General features: G+C 42.3%; 1 long non-coding RNA gene across 2 annotated transcripts; it reads right to left on the bottom strand.

Annotated features, from left to right (window-relative positions):
• Positions 1 to 8315: 8315 nt before the first annotated feature.
• On the bottom strand, positions 8316 to 16542 carry LOC308650496. 2 transcript variants are annotated; one of them, XR_014022331.1, is made up of 3 exons: positions 16046 to 16542; positions 13483 to 13617; positions 8316 to 8424 (listed from the first exon to the last, which is right to left on the bottom strand). It is a non-coding gene; the product is annotated as an uncharacterized lncRNA (long non-coding RNA). The 2 variants fall into 2 exon arrangements; XR_014022332.1 differs by lacking the exon at positions 8316 to 8424 and adding an exon at positions 11560 to 12441.
• Between the last annotated feature and the right edge of the window lie 2583 nt (positions 16543 to 19125).

Genomic DNA, 19125 nt, shown 5'->3' on the forward strand with positions numbered 1-19125 from the left:
CCCTAAACAAACCACCTAGACCAGAGATTCCCAGACCTAGGAAAGCAGGATGATTAAGCTCAGAGCCCACTGACCATAAATCCTGTAAAACCAGTTCCCATCAGGACCTGTCAACCAGGCCACAATGACCACGATGACCTTAGGTTGTGAGCCAATGTGGTCTCAGTCCGGAGCCAAAAGGTGATACTTGGGTGGAGTCTAACAATCTCCCTCCTACCCTTCCTCTTTCTCTTCTAATAAATGTTGCTATACTTTTACTAAATCTTACATCTTGCTTGAAATTCTCTCATAAAGAGCACAGGAGCCACGGACCCAATGCCTTGCCGCAGCTCTCATCTTATCTTCATTTGCAGTACTGACAAGAGCTTCAGTTCAAACAGGCGAAGGAACAAAAGGAGGTGTGAGCAGTAGGTGTGGGTAGGCAGTCTTGGTGCCACTGTGGTCTGGCTGGTCATTGTCTCAGTCTGGTTCTTACAGACCCTGCTGGCTCTGGGGAACTTGCTACTGCTTCAGGGGGCACTTCAGTTCCCAGCACAAGATGACTGCTCCTGCTTAGGGGGCAGCACGGGTCCAATCAGGAGGTGATGCTCTTGCTTATGGGGGAAATCCCACCATGGTGATCCAATTGCGGGCTCTGCTGTTCCTGGAATCTTTTCTTTCTTTTTTTTTTTTTTTTGTTTTTTTATACTAGGGATGGAACCCAGAGGCGCTCAACCACTGAGCTATATCCCTGGCCCTTTTTATATTTTATTTAGAGACAGGGTTTTGCTGAGTTGCTTAGGGCCTTATTAATATGCTGAGGCTGGCTTGGAACTCACAATCCCCCTGCCTCAGCCTCTGGAGCCTCTAGAATTACAGGCATGTGCCACTGTGTCTGGTTTTGTTCCTAGAATCTTGAAAATATCTTTGTTACTCTTATCTTGGTCTCTTCAGCCTTGAAGGGGGATGATTTCGAGGTTTAGAGGAACACTTCTTAAGTGATTAATGAGTCTCCAGGCAGAGGTGAGCAGGAATTTGACTCAAAGTTTATGGTAGTAAAGGAGTCAGATGAAATGAGGCAGAGGTGTCAAGCTTTTATTTTGTTTTTCATTACCCATTAGACATCTATTTGCCCAATAGTCAGTGCTTTTCAGCAAAAGCAGCCTCTAAGGGGGCATTGCATTAATAAACTTGCTTGCTTTGCTCTTGTTAAATTGTCCTTTGTTGCAGGAACCTTTTCCAACCAGAAATTTATGAGGGTTGGAGGAAAATTATATTTTCTCATCTTCAACACCAACTAGGTGTACTACAACTTAACTCAATTCTGACACTATTACCTGGAGGCAGTGTCTCACAGGACTATACCATGGGATGCATCCAATCCCACAGGTTTAGGACTCAACCCCTCAAAACTGTCCCCACTTCAGGTGCCAATCCAAGTTCATATTGTTACCCATGCATCTGAATGAATATAAATCTAAGGTTTCAAACTCCCCCTTAGGTTTGACCACCTGCTAGAGTGGCTGGCAGAACTTGGAGGTACTTCCCTATGGGTCCCCATTCCCTATAAAGGATACAAATAGGGAGGAGCTGGACGAAGAAACACCTGGGGCAGGAGTGGGTGGGCTGGAGCTTCGGGGTCTTCTCCTTTCTGCACTCCCACGTTTTCAGAGTTCTCAGCGCTCTGAATCCTGACTGTGTTTTTATGGAGGCCTCGTTATGTGGCCATAGTTTATTAATAATCATCAATGGTCACCAGTGATCAACTTAGCTTTCACCCCCTCTTCCCTACCAGGAGGCTAGGGTAGGATGGGCTGAAAGTTGCAACCATCTAATCATTGGTTCCCTGGAAAAACTGCAATGACCCAGGAGCCCCAGAAACTGTCATCTCATTAGCATACAAAACACTTTTATCACAGCCAGTGGGGTGGCGCATGCCTATAATCCCAGCAGCTCTGGATGTGGAGGCAGGAGGATCCAGAATTCAAAGCCAGCTTCAGCAATTTACTGGATGTTGCTCAGTGGTCGAGTGTCCCGGAGTTCAATCCCTGGTACTCCCCCACCCCCTCCAAAAAAATAAGACATTTATCACAGGAGATTACAAGGGTTTTAGGAGCAAGAAAGGAAAAGGGAAGCAGAGACCAAATACATATTATATTTCTTATTATGTCATAGTCACTTCTTTTACAAATCACAATGGGAAAAACTACAACAGAATCTATTATTCATATATATATGAATATATATATTATATAATATATATATAATATATATTACAGGTATTTATATATATTACAGGTATTTATATACATTACAGGTATTTTGGCTTCACTGAGACAATTCCCAGACAAAAATTTCCATAAGAGTAGACTATAGGGGCTGGGCCTGGGGCTCAGCAGTAGTACACCTTCCTGGCATGCATGAGGCACTGGGTTCAATTCTCAGCACTGCATGTAAATAAATAAAATAAAGGTCTATCAACAACTAAAAAATATGTTAAAAAAAAAAGCAGACCATAAAGCCTGGTACAGTGGCAAATCCTTGGGAGGATGAGGCAGGAGAATTTCAAGTTCAAAGTCAGCCTTAATAACTTAGCAAGGCCCTGTCTCAAAAAAACAAAATAAGGGGCTGGGGTTGTGGCTCAGTGGCAGAGTGCTTGCCTAGCATGTGTGAGGTACTGGGTTCAGTCCTCAGCACCACATATAAAGAAATTAAAAATAAAGCTACATCAACAACTAAAAGAAAAAATATTAAAAAAAAAAATTAAAAGAACTGGGGATGTGACTCAGCAGTTAAGCACCCCTGCGTTCAATCCCCAGTTCCAAAAAAGAAAAAAAGGAAAAGAAACTTCCCCAAATTCACACAAACAGACAAATGTTACCTGGGCCCTCCATCAGAGGCTGCTACTTACCTGCATTTGGAGCTCAGCTAGAAAGATCACATCTGAGCCAGGCATAGTGGCACACACCTGTAATCCCAGTGACTCTGGGAAGCTGAAGCAGGAGGATCACAAGTTCCAGGACAGCCTCAGCATTTAGCAAGACCCTGTATGAAAAATATGGGTTCAAGCCTCAGTACTGCATATAAATAAATAAATAAATAAAATAGGGGGCTGGGAATTGCAACTAGGTGGTAGACCACTTCCGTGGCAGGCATGAGGCCCTGGGTTCAATTCCCAGCACTGCAAAAGTGAATAAATAAAGTAAATACAGTCACATCTCCCACCCTCTTCTGTATCCAGGGCTGGTTATATGATATAGTTCAGGCCAATGAAATGAAAGCAGAAGTTGCTGAACAGGGTTTACTAAAAGTTCTCTAAAGCCTCGTTACTCAAGTAGAGTATGGGGTACCTTTTTAGAAATAAATGTGAATCTTGGGTTCTAGCCCTTGTCTGGTGAATCCAAACCTGTATTTTAACAAGATGCCCTATTGATTGACACATGCACTAAAATTTGTTAAGTGTTGCTTAAGAGGGAACTGATATAGCTTCCTTTTTTTTATGGTAAATGAACCTTTAATTTTATGTGGTGCTGAGAATCGAACCCAGTGCCTCACGCATGCTAGACAGATGCTCTATCACTGAGCCACAACCCCAGCCTCTAGCTTCCATTCTTTCTGTCTGGAATACAGATGTGATGGCTGGAGGTGTGGTTATCATATAACCCTAGTGGCTTAGAAGAAGGAAGATGAAGAGTTCAAAGCCAGCCTCAGCAATGTAGCAAGGCTGTAAGCAACTCAGCAAGACCCTGTCTCTAAATAAAATATTAGAGAAAAGGGCTGGAATGTAGCTTAGTGGTTAAGTGGCCCTGAGTTTAAAAAAAAAAAAAGACACATGATAGGGATGGAAGTGGGGAAAAAAGAGGGAGCCTGGAGCCACTATACTGTTTGGAACTGCTCACCTCTAGACTTCTTTAACATAAGAGAACTTCTACCATGTCCATTACTACCAGATTTACAGACTCAGGAAGAAATCAGAGAGTCCAAAGCAGGAGCTGATGAACCTGCTGGTTACCATGGTACATGCATGTAATTCCAGAGATTTGGAGACTAAGGCAGGAGGCCAGCTGTAGCAATTTATAAAGACCCTGTTTTTGTTTTTTGGTACCAGGGATTGAACCCAAAGGCACTTAATTACTGAGCCCCGTTCCCAACTCTATCTATCTATCTATCTATCTATCTATCTATCTATCTATCTATATCTATTTATTACTTTGAGACAGGGTATCACTACATGGCTTACAGCCTCGCTAAATTGCCGAGGCTGGCTTCAAACCTGAGATTCTCCTGTCTCAGCCTCCAGAGCTGTGGGGATTACAGGTGTATGTCACCACACCTAAGACCCTGCTTTAAAATAAAAAATAAAAAGGACTGGGGAGGTGGTTCTGTGGTAAAGCACGCTGGGTTCAGTCCCCAGAACCAAACACAAAAACAAAACACAACAAAAGAGAATCCTGCGGAGTTAACTGTGGCTCTACTTACTCCTTGGGTTGCAGCCAATGTGAAATATGATCTTTCCTCCCACTCCTGTATCATACCCCAGAGTAAGCCAGTAAAGGAAAATTCAGATGCCATTTTATTACTCCCAGCTGTGTTTCCCAATATGAGAATTGATATTAAGTAAAACATATTATTTTTAAACTATTAAATATTCCCACTTTATGTAACACTATTTTTTTCTAATTTTAGGTAAACCTGGACATATTTTTCATCTATACAGAATGTCAGCTATTTAAAATGTCCTAATGAGTCACACATACTTATATAAAGTTTTCTGGAGACATTATGCTTTTAAAATTTGTTTATTTCCAACAGTACCTTATGTCCCAAATTATAAACTTTACATATATCCCAAAATATGTAAATTTTTTTAATCACTGCATTCCTTTTGGAGTTCAGATAGCTAAGCCCTGGAGGTAATCTGCAATAGGTCAGATCCCAGACATACTGAATAAACAATGTACTGCTCTATTTTTAGAAATGCTCCCAAAGATTTGTCACATAAAAAGTTAGCAAACTAAGATCAGAAGAAAATGTCCTTTACTTAGCAAGGATTACCTATCAAAAATCTTCAGAAAATATATTTCATGGAAAAACTCTAGACATACTTCTTTAAGATCAGGAACAAGGGCTATGGTGCAGCTCAGAGGTATAGCTCATTTTAGCATTCATGAGGCTCTAAATTCCATCCCCAACACACACACACACACACAGAGGCACGTACACACAACAATAAAATTAAAAAAGATCAGGCCAGGTGCAGTGAAAGCTGTCAAAATGTATATTTTCTGGCCAGACGTGGTAGTGCATACCTGTAATCCCAGTGGCTTGGGAAGCTGAGACAGGAGGATCAAGTTCAAAGTCAGCCTCAGCAAAAGCGAGGTGCTAAGCGACTCATTGAGACCCTGTCTCTAAATAAAATACAAAATAGGGCTGGGAATGTGGTTCAGGGGTCAAGTGCCCCTGAGTTCAATCTCTGATACCAGAAAAAAAAAAAAGATTAGGAGGTGCTGGTGATGTATTTGCCTAATATAATGAGGCCCTGGGTTCAATCCTTAGTGCTGCAAAAAAAGAAAAAGAAAAATCAGGAACAAAAGGTAACCTCTACGACTGTTACTAGTTAATATAGTACTAGAAATCCTGGTCAGTAGTATTAGGAAAGAAAACAAATAAAAGGCATAAAGTTTTTTTTTTTAATTGTTGATGGACTTTTACTTCATTTATTAATTTATATGTGGTGCTGACGATTGAACCCAGGGCCTCACACATGCCAGGCAAGTGCTCTACCACTGAGCCACAACCCCTGCCTAAAAGGCATAAAGTTTTGGAAGGAAGAGGTAAAGTTCACTATTTGCAGATGATTTAATTATCCACATGGAAAAATCAACTAGAATCAATCAAAAAACTATTAAAGAAAACACTCTGTTATTGCTAATAAGAGACTTCACCAAAGAAGCTAGATATAATATCAACCAATAGCACTTCTTTCCAGTTCAGCAATAAATAAAAAATCTTAAAAACAATATATGTAGCCAGGCATGGTGGTGCATGCCTGTAATCCCAGCAACTCAGGAGGCTGAGGGCAAGAGGATTGCAAGTTCAAGGCCAGGTTCAGCAACTCAGTGAGGCCCTAAGCAACTTAGCAAGACCTTGTCTCAAAATAAAAATTAAAAAGGACTGGAGATAGAGCTCAGTGGTAGTAACATGTGTGAGGTCCTGGGTTCAATCCCCAGCATCACAAAATAAAAGAAAACAAGAACAACAAAAGAACTTAAATAAAGAAGAAGGCATATCATATTTTGGCTGGACAACTTTCTAAGATGTCAATTTCCTCAAAAAAAACCCAACCAAACCTATGCAGTTCCAATAGAAACTGATATATATTTATCAGTTTCAAAGGCAACTCTGCAAACATTTTAAACAAGTACAGCAAAATTCAATCAAGTTTATAGGATTCCAGGATCCTATCTTTGAAAGGAAAATGTTCAATACACATTTGTTTTCTCTCATATTTATGAAATACTGCTGCAGCCTGTCAACACACTACTCTCTCCTTTTCCTATTTACTCTACTTTCACACTCTTCACATGTTATAAGAAAAAAATTTTAAGTAAAACAAAACAAAACACCACTATTTAATCTGTCTCTCCCCCACCACCCAGTACTGGGTACTGAATTCATGATACTCTACCACTGAGCTATGTCCCCAGCCCTTATTATTTCATTTTGAAACAGTATCTCACTAAGATACCCAGTTGGCCTAGAACTTGTGATCCTCCTGCATTAGCTACACAAGTTGCTGGGATTACAGGTGTGTGTCATCCCACCTAGCTTAAACTATCTTTTGAATCCAGCTATCATAGTTCGTATCTTTTTTTTTTTTTTTTTGGTACTAGGGATTTAACTCAGAGGTGCTTTACCACAGAGCCACATCTCCAGCCCTTTTGACTCTGAGATAAGGTCTCACTAGGTTGCTTAGGGCCTTGCTGAATTGCTGAGGCTGAGGCTGGAGGTGTGGCTCAGAGGTAGAGCACTTGCCTAGCATGCGTGAGGCACTTGGTTTGATCCTCATCACCACATAAAAATAAAATAAAAATACTATGTTCACCTACAACTAAAAAATAAATGTTGGAGGAGGTGTTCCAGTCCTTGGAGCTATGTCCTTGAAGTAGGACACTGGCTGGCCACCTCGCTCTCTTTTTTGGCAGTCCTGAGGATTAAACTCAGGGTCTCAGATATGGCAGGCAAGTACTCTACCACTGAACTATATCTCCAACCCCTTTTTTCTTTTTTTGCTTATTCACCACGAGGTGACCAACTTTGCTCATCTATATGCTCCCCACTGTAATGTACTGTCTTAACGCAGGGCCAAAGAGCATGGGCTAAACCTCCAAAACTATAAGCCAAAAATAAAACTTTTTACTTCATAAGTTGATTGTCTTTGGTATTTTGTTACAGTAATGGAAAGCTGACCAACACACCAGCTAAGTTAATGTCTATTAAATTATCTAAACCAGGAGATCTTTCTGGGAGCAATGGTGCATGCCTGTAATCCTAGCAACTCAAGAGACAGGTAGATCACAAGTTTAGGGCCAGCCTGGGAAATTTAGCAAGAACCTGTCTCAAAATACAATTTTAAAAATGGGCTTGGGATGTAGTTCAGTGGTATAGTAACCCTGGGTTCAATTCCCAAACCAAAAGAAGAAGAAAGAGGGCTGGGGATATAGCTCAGTGGTGGAACATCCCTGGGTTCAATTCCTAGTACCACAAACAATAACAACAATTGAAAAAACCCCAAACAAAACTGGCTGAATTCACACTAAATCTGAAACAAGAGAGATAAGTACATAGTAGTAATTGATGCTATACTGTAAAATTAAACAGTACTCATGTCACCAGAACATAAACTCATGAGAGAAAAGATTTTGTTTTGTTCACTGATGATCCCAAGCATCTAGAACAGTAACTAGCACATACAGGTGTGCAAGGAAAAAATGTTAAACAAACGAGTATATATATAGCAAAAAAAAAAAAAAAAAAAAAAAAAAAGACTGTGCATAGTTTTAAAAAAATAACACATAACAAAGGCATGCAGTAGCATGCACCTACAGTCTCAGCCACTTGGGAGGCTGAGACAGGAGGATCATTTGATCCTAGAAGTTGGAGACCAGCCTGGACAACATAGTGAGACTCCATCTCAAAACAAAATGAAAGTAAGAAAAAATAACACATGTTAAATAAATTTGCAAATATCTTCCCAAAAAAGGAGTACTGAACAGGTTTTCACTTAGCTATGTATTCATCCAGGGATAGGGATTCTTTCCATACAAGGAAATGAGATGTAAGTCATGTCGAGGAGTCTGCAGGGCAGTATGTACTCAAGAAGGTCAACCATGGGAGGTATTCAAATACCAGTCCATGGGATGATGGTAAAGGGCATTCAGCACCCTGAAAGTGGGAGGGAAGAGAAGATTAATCATCTGTAGAACCATTCACCTCAAGGGATCTCTAGATGTATGGTTGAGGAGATCTGGCATGTGATTCAGGGATTGTCTCTAATGTAACTTGGAAAGCTGCAATGTAGACAATCTTATTGAAATAGTCCAGATACATCAACATGCTGTCATATAGCTTGCTGATTTCAGTTGCTGAGCTCAATCAATACCCCTTTTTTGAATTCTATACACTTTGATTTCCTACATACTCTCATAGAGAAAAGAAGTGTGACAAATTTGCAGAATAGTCTTATTTGCTTGTCAGATATATGATCGTAAATTGGCATGCTGGTTAATCAGAACAGCTTGGAAGTTACATAAATGTCCAACAATAGGGAATGGTTAAGAACAAAATTCATTATAGTGCTCATGTATAATGTAAGACTATACAGTCATTAAAAAACTATGTAAATGAGTAGAAAATGCCATGGGAAAATGTTCACAATAGGCCTTTCCTTCTTTCTTTTCTTTTTTTCAGAGCTAGGAATGGGATCCAGGGCCTTGCAAATGCTAGGCAAGTGCTCTACCACTGAGCTACACCCCAGCCCTCACAAGAAGACATTTTAAAAATCAGGTTGCAAAACAGATGTATCAAGTGATCCCAGCTAAGTTTAAATATACGCTTAGGGAAAAAAAATACTGACAGAACTCTTACAAAACATGGGATTACAGCTCAGGATGTTATTAGAGATGACATGTTTCATTTTGTAATTCTGTAAAAATTATGTCTTTTCTATATTTCCCAAATTTTCTATAATGAACAATAATTATAATTACTTCTATGGTTAGAAAATAAAAAAGCAAGTTATAAAACATACATTAAAAAAAGGGCTGGGGATGTGGCTCAGTGGTCGAGTGCCCCTCAGTTCAATCCCCGGTACAAAAAATAAAACAAAACTTATTACTGACAAGTATGGTGGTGCACATCTATAATCCTAGAGACTCAGGAAGCTGAGGTAGGAGGATCACAGTTCAAAGCTAGCCTCAGAAATTTAGCAAGACCCTCCCAACAACTTAGCAAGACCCTATCTCAAAAAAAAAAAAAAAAAAAAAAAAAAGACTGCAGAAAGAGTTCAGTGGTAAAGTGCCCCATGGATTCAATACTCAGTATCAAAAAAAGAAGGTGGGGTAGGGGATGTAACTCAGTTGGTAGAGTACTTGACTCCAATGCACAAGGCCCTGGGTTCCATCCCCAGCACCACCAAAAAAAAAAAAAGAGGTGGGGGGATGGGAGGGGGGTACTGAGGATGTAGCTCTGTAGCTCAGTGGTAGAACCCTTGCTTGACATACATGAGACCCTGGGTTAAATCCCCAACACTGAAAAAATTTAAAAAAAAGAAAAAAAGAAAGAAGACCTTCACAGTAATCCCAAATCAGAGCAAGATCTAAGATAAAAATCAAGAGGAAAAAAATAATTAAAATTAGTTTATAATCTTAGCAAATAAATATATAACTCAGAACCTTTAGAATTATTCACTCCTGGCTGGGGTTTGTGGCTGAGTGGTAGAATGTGTGCCTAGCGCATGTGAGACCCTGGGTTCAATCCTCAGCATCACATAAAAATAAATAAAATAAAGGTATTATGTCCAACTACAACTAAAAAATAAATATTAAAAAAAATAGAATTATTCATTCCCCACCCCCAGAACTGGTGGTGGAACCCAGGAACACTACCACTGACTTACAGCTCCACCCCTTTTAATTTTTTTGAGACAGGGTCTCACTAAATTGGCCTCAAACTGTGATCCTCCTGCCCTAGCCTCTGGACCTGCTGGGATTATAGGCATGTGCCAGTGCACTCAGCTAGAATTATTCACTTTAAATTCCACGTGAAAGCAGAGCAAACAGGAGCCCCAAATCCTTTCTACACTCACCTGCCTGGCTCTCTTGGTACAACTAGTTGCCATTTTGTCCAGCATGGATACATAAGAACTCTCTCCAACCAGCTGACCACCACATTTATAAGTGTTAACAAATTGGGTATTGAGCAAACTGCCTGCTCATTAATCCCTCTAATATGGCTCCACAAAAACTAGCCCCTCTTGATTCCTACCCCTGGGCTCCTTCCCAGGGGCTTTAGATACCTAATTTGTTTCCTTCTGTGTCCAGAGCTCCCCCAGTAGATAATCTTGTGACATACTCTCTCCATGACTAAACTTACATGCTCCCCAGCACTCCATTTTCTTCCTAAGAGTCTAAGCTCACTTGAAATGGCTTCTCACATCAAGGTGTTTATTTATTTATTTATATGTGGTGCTGGGGATTGAACCCAGGGTCTTATGTGTGCAAGGCAAGCACTCTACCAATTGAGCTATATGCCCCCGTCCTTCAGATCAAGGTTTTTTTGCTAGTCACTAATGGGTACCTACAGCCTGGTCTGTATTTCCCGGGAATCTCCTTTCTACCCACTTCCATATCAAGTGTTGAATTAAACTATACACCATCCTTTCATAATTGTCTCCAACACTTAAACATTTGTCACTTTGGTTGGGGGACCTTTTTTTTTTGGTACTGGGGATTGAACCCAAGGGCACTTTATCACTGAACTATATTCCCAGCCATTTAAAATTTTTCATTTTGAGGGGCTGGGGATGTGGCTCAAGCGGTAGCGCGCTCGCCTGACATGCGTGCGGCCCCGGTTCGATCCTCAGCACCACATACAAACAAAGATGTTGTGTCCGCCAAGAACTAAAAAAAATAAATAAATAAATACTAAAAAATTCTTTCTCTCTCTCTCTCTCTCTCTCCCCCCCACACTCTTTCTAAAAAAAAATAAAATAAAATAAAAAAATAAATAAAATTTTTCATTTTGAGACAGGCTCTTGCTAAGTTGTTGAGGGTCTCACTAAGTCGCCTGAAATTGGCCTTGAACATGAGATCCTCCTGTCTCAGCCTCCAGTCAGTGGGATTGATACTAAAAGCTCGGTTCTTGTCTCCATTGCCAAACTTGGTAAAGAGGAAAAGGTTTTGAGAAAAAGGAAAAACAGATTTATTGATTTGTCAGCAAAAGAGAAACACGTGAATTCTATCCTAGAGTGCTGAGAGCCATTGCCAAGTAGGAATGACACATGGCAATTTCTTTTGTCAGCCTACTCCTTTTTGATTAGAGGAAGGACTCTCCATTGTGCAAATGGGCTTGCCTTTGGACCCAGGTCATTTGCAGTGACATTGCATGTATGCTTGAGTAAGGTGACCCTGCTCAAGGACCAGGGTGGATCTGGGTTTAGGGAGGATCCTGCTGGATTAGGGTGGGTCCAGGTTTAGGGTGTATCCTGCTGGGAATAGGGAGTATCCCGCTCCTTGGGTTTAGGGCGGTTCCAGGTTTAAAGTGGACCCTGCTGGGAATAGGGCGTATCCTGCTGCCTCAAGCGCCCACCAGCTCCTTGAGTTCCCTTTGAGTTCTCACGGGATTCAGAGAGTATTTTGGGATGCGGAGCCCAGTGGAAGTGTGGATTTCCCCAGAGCGTGATTGTAGAGTGCCGGTGTGAGTTCGGGAATAAAGAATTGCTGTTTGAATCTACAAGGCTGTGAGTTGCTCGTGATTTTGTGCCCAGCCAGACTGCGGCACTAGAGGTTGTGATTCTCCCTGCCAGGGGGAAGAGAGGAATACAGCTGAGTGCAGTGGTGCACACCTGTAATCTCAACAGCTTGGGGAGGCTGAGGCAGGAGTTCAAAGCCAGCTTCAGTAACTCAGGGAGGTGCTAAGCAACTCAGTGAGACCCTGTCTCTAAAATAAAAATACAAAATAGGGCTGGGGATGTGGTTGAGTGCCCCTGAATTCATTCCCAGTACCAAAAAAAAAAAAAAAAAAAGCAATACAAAGGCTGGAATCCAAATATTATCAGTAGATATAATTAATTAGTGTCCATTGGATGTCCTTCAGACAGTCATTGATTCAGTTTCCGGGTTTGTTTTGTTTTGTTGGGCAATGACACTCTTCCAGGCAATGGTATAAAGGTCAGTCATGTCTCTGGTTGAGAAGGAGAAGGAAAAAGGGAAGAAGAAGAAAAAAAAGTCAGTTTTATAATCAGTCACTTGGCTGGATGCATGCCTGTAAACCCAATGGCTCAGGAGGCTGAGGCAGGAGAATGGCAAGTTCAAAGCCAGCCTCGGCAAATTAGCCGGGCACTAAGCAATTTGGCAAGACCCTGTCTGGATATAAAACACAAAAGGAGGACTGGGGGGGCTGGGGATGTGGCTCAAGCGGTAGCGTGCTCGCCTGGCGTGCGTGCGACCCGGGTTCGATCCTCAGCACCACATACCAACAAAGATGTTGTGTCTGCCGAGAACTAAAAAATAAAAAACTCTCTCTCTCTCTCCCCTCTCTCACTCTCTTTAAAAAAAAAAAAAAAAAGGAGGACTGGGGTTGTAGCTCAGTGGCAGAGTGCTCATGTTGCATGTATGAGACACTGGGTTTGATCCTCAGTATCACATAAATAAAATAAAGGTATTGTATCCATCTACAACTAAAAAATTTTTAAAAAAACACATGCACAGGGGGCTGGAGATGTGGCTCAAGCGGTAGCGTGCTCGCCTTGCAAGCGTGCGGCCTGGGTTCGATCCTCAGCACCACATACAAATAAAGATGTTGTGCCAAAGTCTGGCTGGGCACAAGATCACGAGCCACTCACAGCTTTGTAGATTCAAACAGTAATTCTTTATTCCCGAACTCACACCGGCCCTCTACAAACACGTTCTGGGGAAATTCAGGTTCTGCCCACAAAATTCACATACTCCACCAGGCTTTTTAATCCCAAATACTTTCTGAATTCCACGAGAACTCAACGGGAACTCAGGCAGCAGGATACGCCCTATTCCCAGCAGGAATAACCTTAAACCTGGAATTGCCCTAAACCCAGATTGTCCTAAACTGGGACCGCCCTAAACCCAAATTGTCCTAAACCAGAACGCCCTAAACCCAAGGAGCAGGATACTTCCTAAAACCTGCAGGATACACCCTAAACCTGGATCCACCCTGGTCCTTGAGCAGGGTCACCTTTCTCAAACATACATGCAATGTCACAGCGAATGTCCAAGGCAAGTCCATTTCCACGAGTCCTTCCTCTAAGCAACAGGGGGTACGCTGGCAAGGAAATTTCGATGCGTCATTCCTACTTGGCAATGGCCCTCAGCAATGTTGTGTCCGCTGAAAAATATAAAAAATAAATATTAAAATAAACCACACACATGCTCAGGGCTGGAGATATAGCTCAGTTGGTAGAGTGCTTGCCTTGCATGCACAAAGTCCTGGGTTCAATCCCCAGCACCACAAAAACAAACAACAACAACAACAACAAAAAACCCACCCACAGAAGGAAGAGTTGGGGGTGGCTCAGTAGTTAAGTGCCCTGGGTTCAATCCCTGATACCTAAATTAATTCATTAAATAAAACAAGTCATCTGGCTGGGCATGGTGGTACACACCTATAAATCCAGTGGAGATTGAGGCAGGAGGATACCAAGTTTGAAGCCAGCTCTCAGCAATTTAGAGAGACCGTGAGCAACTTAGAGAGACATTGTCTTAATGTAAAAAATACAAAGGATGGGCTGCAGTCCAGCAGTAGAGCCCCCAAGTTAAATCCTCAGTACATAAACAAGTCAGTCACTTGCAGTGGAGCAGCAAGGTTTGTACTCAGAGCATGAAGTGGACTGATAGACCCAACCTGATCTTTTATTAAAATTGGGAGCCATCTTGCCACAAAGACATGAAAAGCTAATTTTGGCTTTACTATAAATTACTGCAAATTCTGAACCTGCTTGGTATGCCTGCCGGTGCCTTGAACTCACCCATGCCTGGCTCTCTGACCAGATAGCAGCCCTCTCTGAAACTTTAGTGACACCTCATAAATATTGGCCTTCCCTGGCCAGACAACGACCCTCTCTGAGGCTCTAATGGTCCTCATAAATTCTGATGTTGGGGCCAGCAAAAAAAAAATGTAAACTACCATTAGTGTGATGCTTGTCAGAGTTCTGTTATCTGTAATCCCCCTTTTGTGTAACTTTCTGGGCTATAAAGCTGGGCTATAGAAAAGGTGGGGTTGCTGTCTTGTTCCCGCCGTTTTGGGAAGGAAAGGCAGCCCGGCCGGTCGAAATAATAAGCTTGCTTTAATTTGATTTTAATTGGAGTCAATGGTCTTTTCTTGCGTCCTGGTCTAACAGGACCAGCTTACAGGACCACAGGTATGCTCTACCTGGTGTGGCTTGGAGAGAAGGGGACTTCCTTTTTGTAACTATAAGAGTACAAAGAACTAGCAAACACTAAGTGGAAGTTTGCCACCCCAATGCCCCCCCCCCCATTTAAATCTAAGTCATTCTAACACAAGATTATCATGATAAAAGAGAAAAAAAAAATCACACTTCACATATTTGAGGAAGTTAGAGAAATATGCTTTCTCTGGGGTCGGTGTATACTCTGAGGCCTGGAAAGCAATATGGTCCTGGTAGAAACTCCTCCTGTGTGTTGGTCATGGGCTGGCCACCCTAGAACTATAGATCAGCCCCAGGTCTGGAATCCTGCTGTGGCACCAGCTCCAGAGAACTCCAGCTGTACAAACCCTTAGGACTTTTTTTTTTTTTTTTTTTTTTCCTGCCAGAGATTGAACTCAGGGGCATTCAACCACTGAGCCACATCCCTAGCTCTATTTTGTATTTTACTAGAGACAAAGGCTCACTGAGTTGCTTAGCGCCTCCCTAAATTGCTGAGGCTGGCTTTGAACTCGCGATCCTCCTGCCTCCGCCTTCCTAGCCACTGGGATTACACCACCGCACAGGGACTCATCCTGATTCTTATCAAAATACCCAGTTCTAGCCGGGCGCGGTGGCACACACCTATAATACCAGCGGCTAGGGAGACCGAGGCAGGAGGATCGCGAGTTCAAAGCCAGGCTCAGCAATTATCGAGGCGCTAAGCAACTCAGTGAGACCTTGTCTCTACTAAAATACAAAATAGGGCTAGGGAAGTGGCTCAGTGGTTGATTGCCCCCGAGTTCAATAGCCGATGCAAAAAAAAAAAAAAAAAAAAAAAATCAGGATGAGTCTGAGAGCAGAAGTATCTTGCCTCAGAGTCCACTAGACCTCAAGGGGATCTGCAATTCCAGCTCTACTCAGCAGTGCCCTGCCAAGAGGACTTGCCCTATCAATAGGGGACACGGGCAAATTCCAAGCCTTTTGTCTGACATAAAAATAGTTTTAGGGGCTGGGGATGTGGCTCAAGCGGTAGCGCACTCGCCTGGCATGCGTGCGACCCGGGTTCGATCCTCAGCACCACATACCAACAAAGATGATATTTAAAAAAAAATTCTCTCTCTCTCTCACTCTTTCTTTAAAAAAAATAGTTTAAAATAACAAATAAATACTGAGAAAGTGGAGGAGTAGAGCTGGGGATACAGCTCATTGAGTGCTTGCCTCACAGGCACACGGCCCTGGGTTCAACCCCCAGCACCACAAAAAAATAAAAATAAAAAATAATAATAAAGAAAGAAAGAATACAAGGTGGAGACAAACTGCTTACTACGATAGACAGCTCAGGATCTATTCTGACACTCTGGAAGTTCTCCAGATCCTGACACTCCTCACCAAAAGCGAGATGGGGTATGGGAGAACCCCCTCCTCAGTAAGTAAGAAATGGTGAGACTTCCGGTCCGAGCCGCTCGGGGTCATCATCCCTCGGTGCGACGACATTTCCACAATTCTACAGCACCGATCCCTGCCGGGACCCATCCCGAAGCTTCCACCCTTCGTATCCGAAGCCCAAGGTGCAGACTCGAAGGTAACGGGCCCCTGGGACACGAGGCTATGATTGGTGTCACGCCCCCTTGCTCTTCCAAAGACACACAGGGCCGGAGGCTTAGCGCGGTACACAAAGTCCGACCAGAAGCCGTCAAGCGGCACCGAGGCTCTCAGGGCCCCGACGGCATCGAGCGTCGGGAGAAGCACCGGCGGCTGGCGCTTGGGCGCGAGGGACACACCTAGGAGAGAAGGAAGGTACTGGCAGGAGGTACAGCGCCGGATGACCACGCTCCACTGCACAGCTTCCCACCAACCGCTCTGGAGCGGTGAAACTTCGCGGTAGCTGCCAAGCGCCCCAGAGCCCAGGCCCCGCCCCAGAGCCCAGGCCCCGCCCCAGAGCCCCAGGCCCCGCCCCCCCCCCCCCCCCGCCGCCGTCCGCGTCCCCTCTAGGCGCGCGGAGGACCTGCGTCTCTGTGCGCTGCTCCCTGCGAAGCTGGGTATAGCCATCTAAGCGCATGGAACCGGGGGCGGGGGCGGGGGCGGGGGCCGGACCTCGGGCCTCAGTCCCCGACCAAAATGAGCACCTTCTCTGCGGCTGAGGAGGCGCCATCTCCCCGGTGCTCAGGTTATATGTGAACTGTCAAATACCTTTTCCCCAAGAAAAGAAAGCAATTCTCCCAGTAGAATGGAAATCATTACTTCTACAGTTTAGTGAATCTTCTTCCAGTGTCAAAGGACAAAATGACACATTTAAAGTGGCTACTGGGCTTTATTATCCGTTTTAGAATGGGGCAAAAACCTCATCGCATAGAAATGTTCTAATGAGCCCAGCTGAAGTTGTTTTATAAGACAGAAGACTAAATAAAATAAAATAAATAAATAAAATGAAAGCAGAAACATAAACACAAAGCAGATGGGTCATTTCAAAGTTACTTTCCTTTGAAGGCGAGAACAGAGAAAACAACAAAAATAGCAAAATGGTTAACATCAGATTACTTCAGGTTAGCTGAAGTAAGGATTAAGGCAGAGGAAACTTCATCCTCATGCCAATTGAAACTAGCCTTTCGATGAACTTTGGCTGTTATCACTCCTGATTTCCTTGAGGTCAAATAAGAATTTAGAGTGCTTGGCACGGTGGCAGAGGTAATCCCAGCGGCCCGGAAGCTAAGGCAGGAGGATCACAAGTTCAATGACAGCCTCAGCAATTTAGTGAGGCTGTAAACGTTGAGTTCAGTCCCCATAACCAAAACAAACAAACAAAAACCTTAGTTTAGGTTTGGGGTTGTGACAGTGGACTCTTTGCCTTCTGAATATAATCATTGCTCTAAGGTTTATTTTATTTTTTTTAATGTTTTTTTCTCTCTTCTCCCGTTTTTCTCTCCCTAACAAGATTAGGAAGACAATCTTATCATGTTATCTTTTCTTCCCCAAGTTTATTGCCCTTGATAAACACCCACTATGAGAAGGAGAAGCCTGCAGAGGATCTGCGAAGTGAATTTCTCCCAAATTAACAAGTGAATTCTAACAGGCCATGAAGGTGCCCTGCGACCCCCTACCAGAGCACACCTGGAATGTAAACTTTGAAGAGTTCCTTTAAACACTCCACCCCCACCCACCCAGTCCCTCCAGATTGGGAGAGTCACAGCCTTTGGGACTGGAGTCCCCTGTGTTTCTCCTTTGCTAGCAAAGCAACAATTTTTCATTTTTCCTTTTTCTCAAATCTGTATCCTCATTATTAAATTGTCATTGATTCTCTTTGGGGACAGGAACCCAGCTTTCAGTTACAGGGACAGGAAATTTTAGCATGATTTTGATTTTCAGCCTAGTTTATAGGGCCCTGTGCAGGAGCCCAGTCCAAAACCAACTTTTCCTGAAATGTTATTTAACATGATAAAAGACAGAGCCAGGTGAAAGAGTTCTCAGGAAGGAAAACATTTGACAACAGAATAGTCATGTCTAGGTGGATGAACATCCTAAGACAGATAAATTTGAGAGCAAAAAGGACTATTCACAGTTGCTTATGTTGAAATTAATTTTCAATTTCTTAAGTTTGTAAATTTTAAAGTGGATTTTCCTAAATTATTTTTTTTGAGAAAGAGAGAGAGAGAGAGAGAATTTTTAATATTTATTTTTTTAGTTTTCGGCGGACACAACATCTTTGTATGTGGTGCTGAGGATCGAACCCGGGCTGCAAGCATGCCAGGCGAGCGGGCTACAGCTTGAGCCATATCCCCAGTCCAGATTTTCCTAAATTCTTAAGGTTAATTTGCATACCCTGATTTATTTAGAAATCTTATAAATTTTGTATAAAAATAAGAGCAATAACTTGTTCCCTGATTAATGTTCAATTAACCCATGGGCTTGACATATTAAATTTGGCTGAACATTTTTCATACTATTTACAAACCTAGTTAATTAAATTCTCTTAAATATTTAAACTACATTTACAAATTTAACATACTTGATTTTTTTTCCCAAGCACTTCAAATTCCTCAAAGGACAGATTTACAAGTCAAACGAGAAACAAAAAAATGTTAAACGTGTAAATAATTCTCATAAACTAATAATTCAAGCTTTCAAATGTGGCAAATCAAGTCATCTTAAAGATTCCAATATTGTTTACAAACATAATCAAAATATCTTCAACGTTCAGCTTCCAGTCACAAGTCTAAAATAAATTACTAAATTCATTGGGCTGGGGATGTGGCTCAATCGGTAGCACGCTCGCCTGGCATGTGTGCGGCCCAGGTTCGATCCTCAGCACCACATACAAACAATGATGTTGTGTCCGCCGAGAAATGGAAAATAAATATTAAAAAAAATTCTCTCTCTCTCTCTCTCTCACTCTCTCTCTTAAAAAAAATAAATAAATTACTAAATTCAATTTGATATCACAAGACTTACCTGTCAGATTCTTCAATATACCA

This window comes from Spermophilus citellus (assembly GCF_964194105.1).
Source record: "Spermophilus citellus genome assembly, chromosome: 5".
NCBI classification, from domain to species: domain Eukaryota; kingdom Metazoa; phylum Chordata; class Mammalia; order Rodentia; family Sciuridae; genus Spermophilus; species Spermophilus citellus.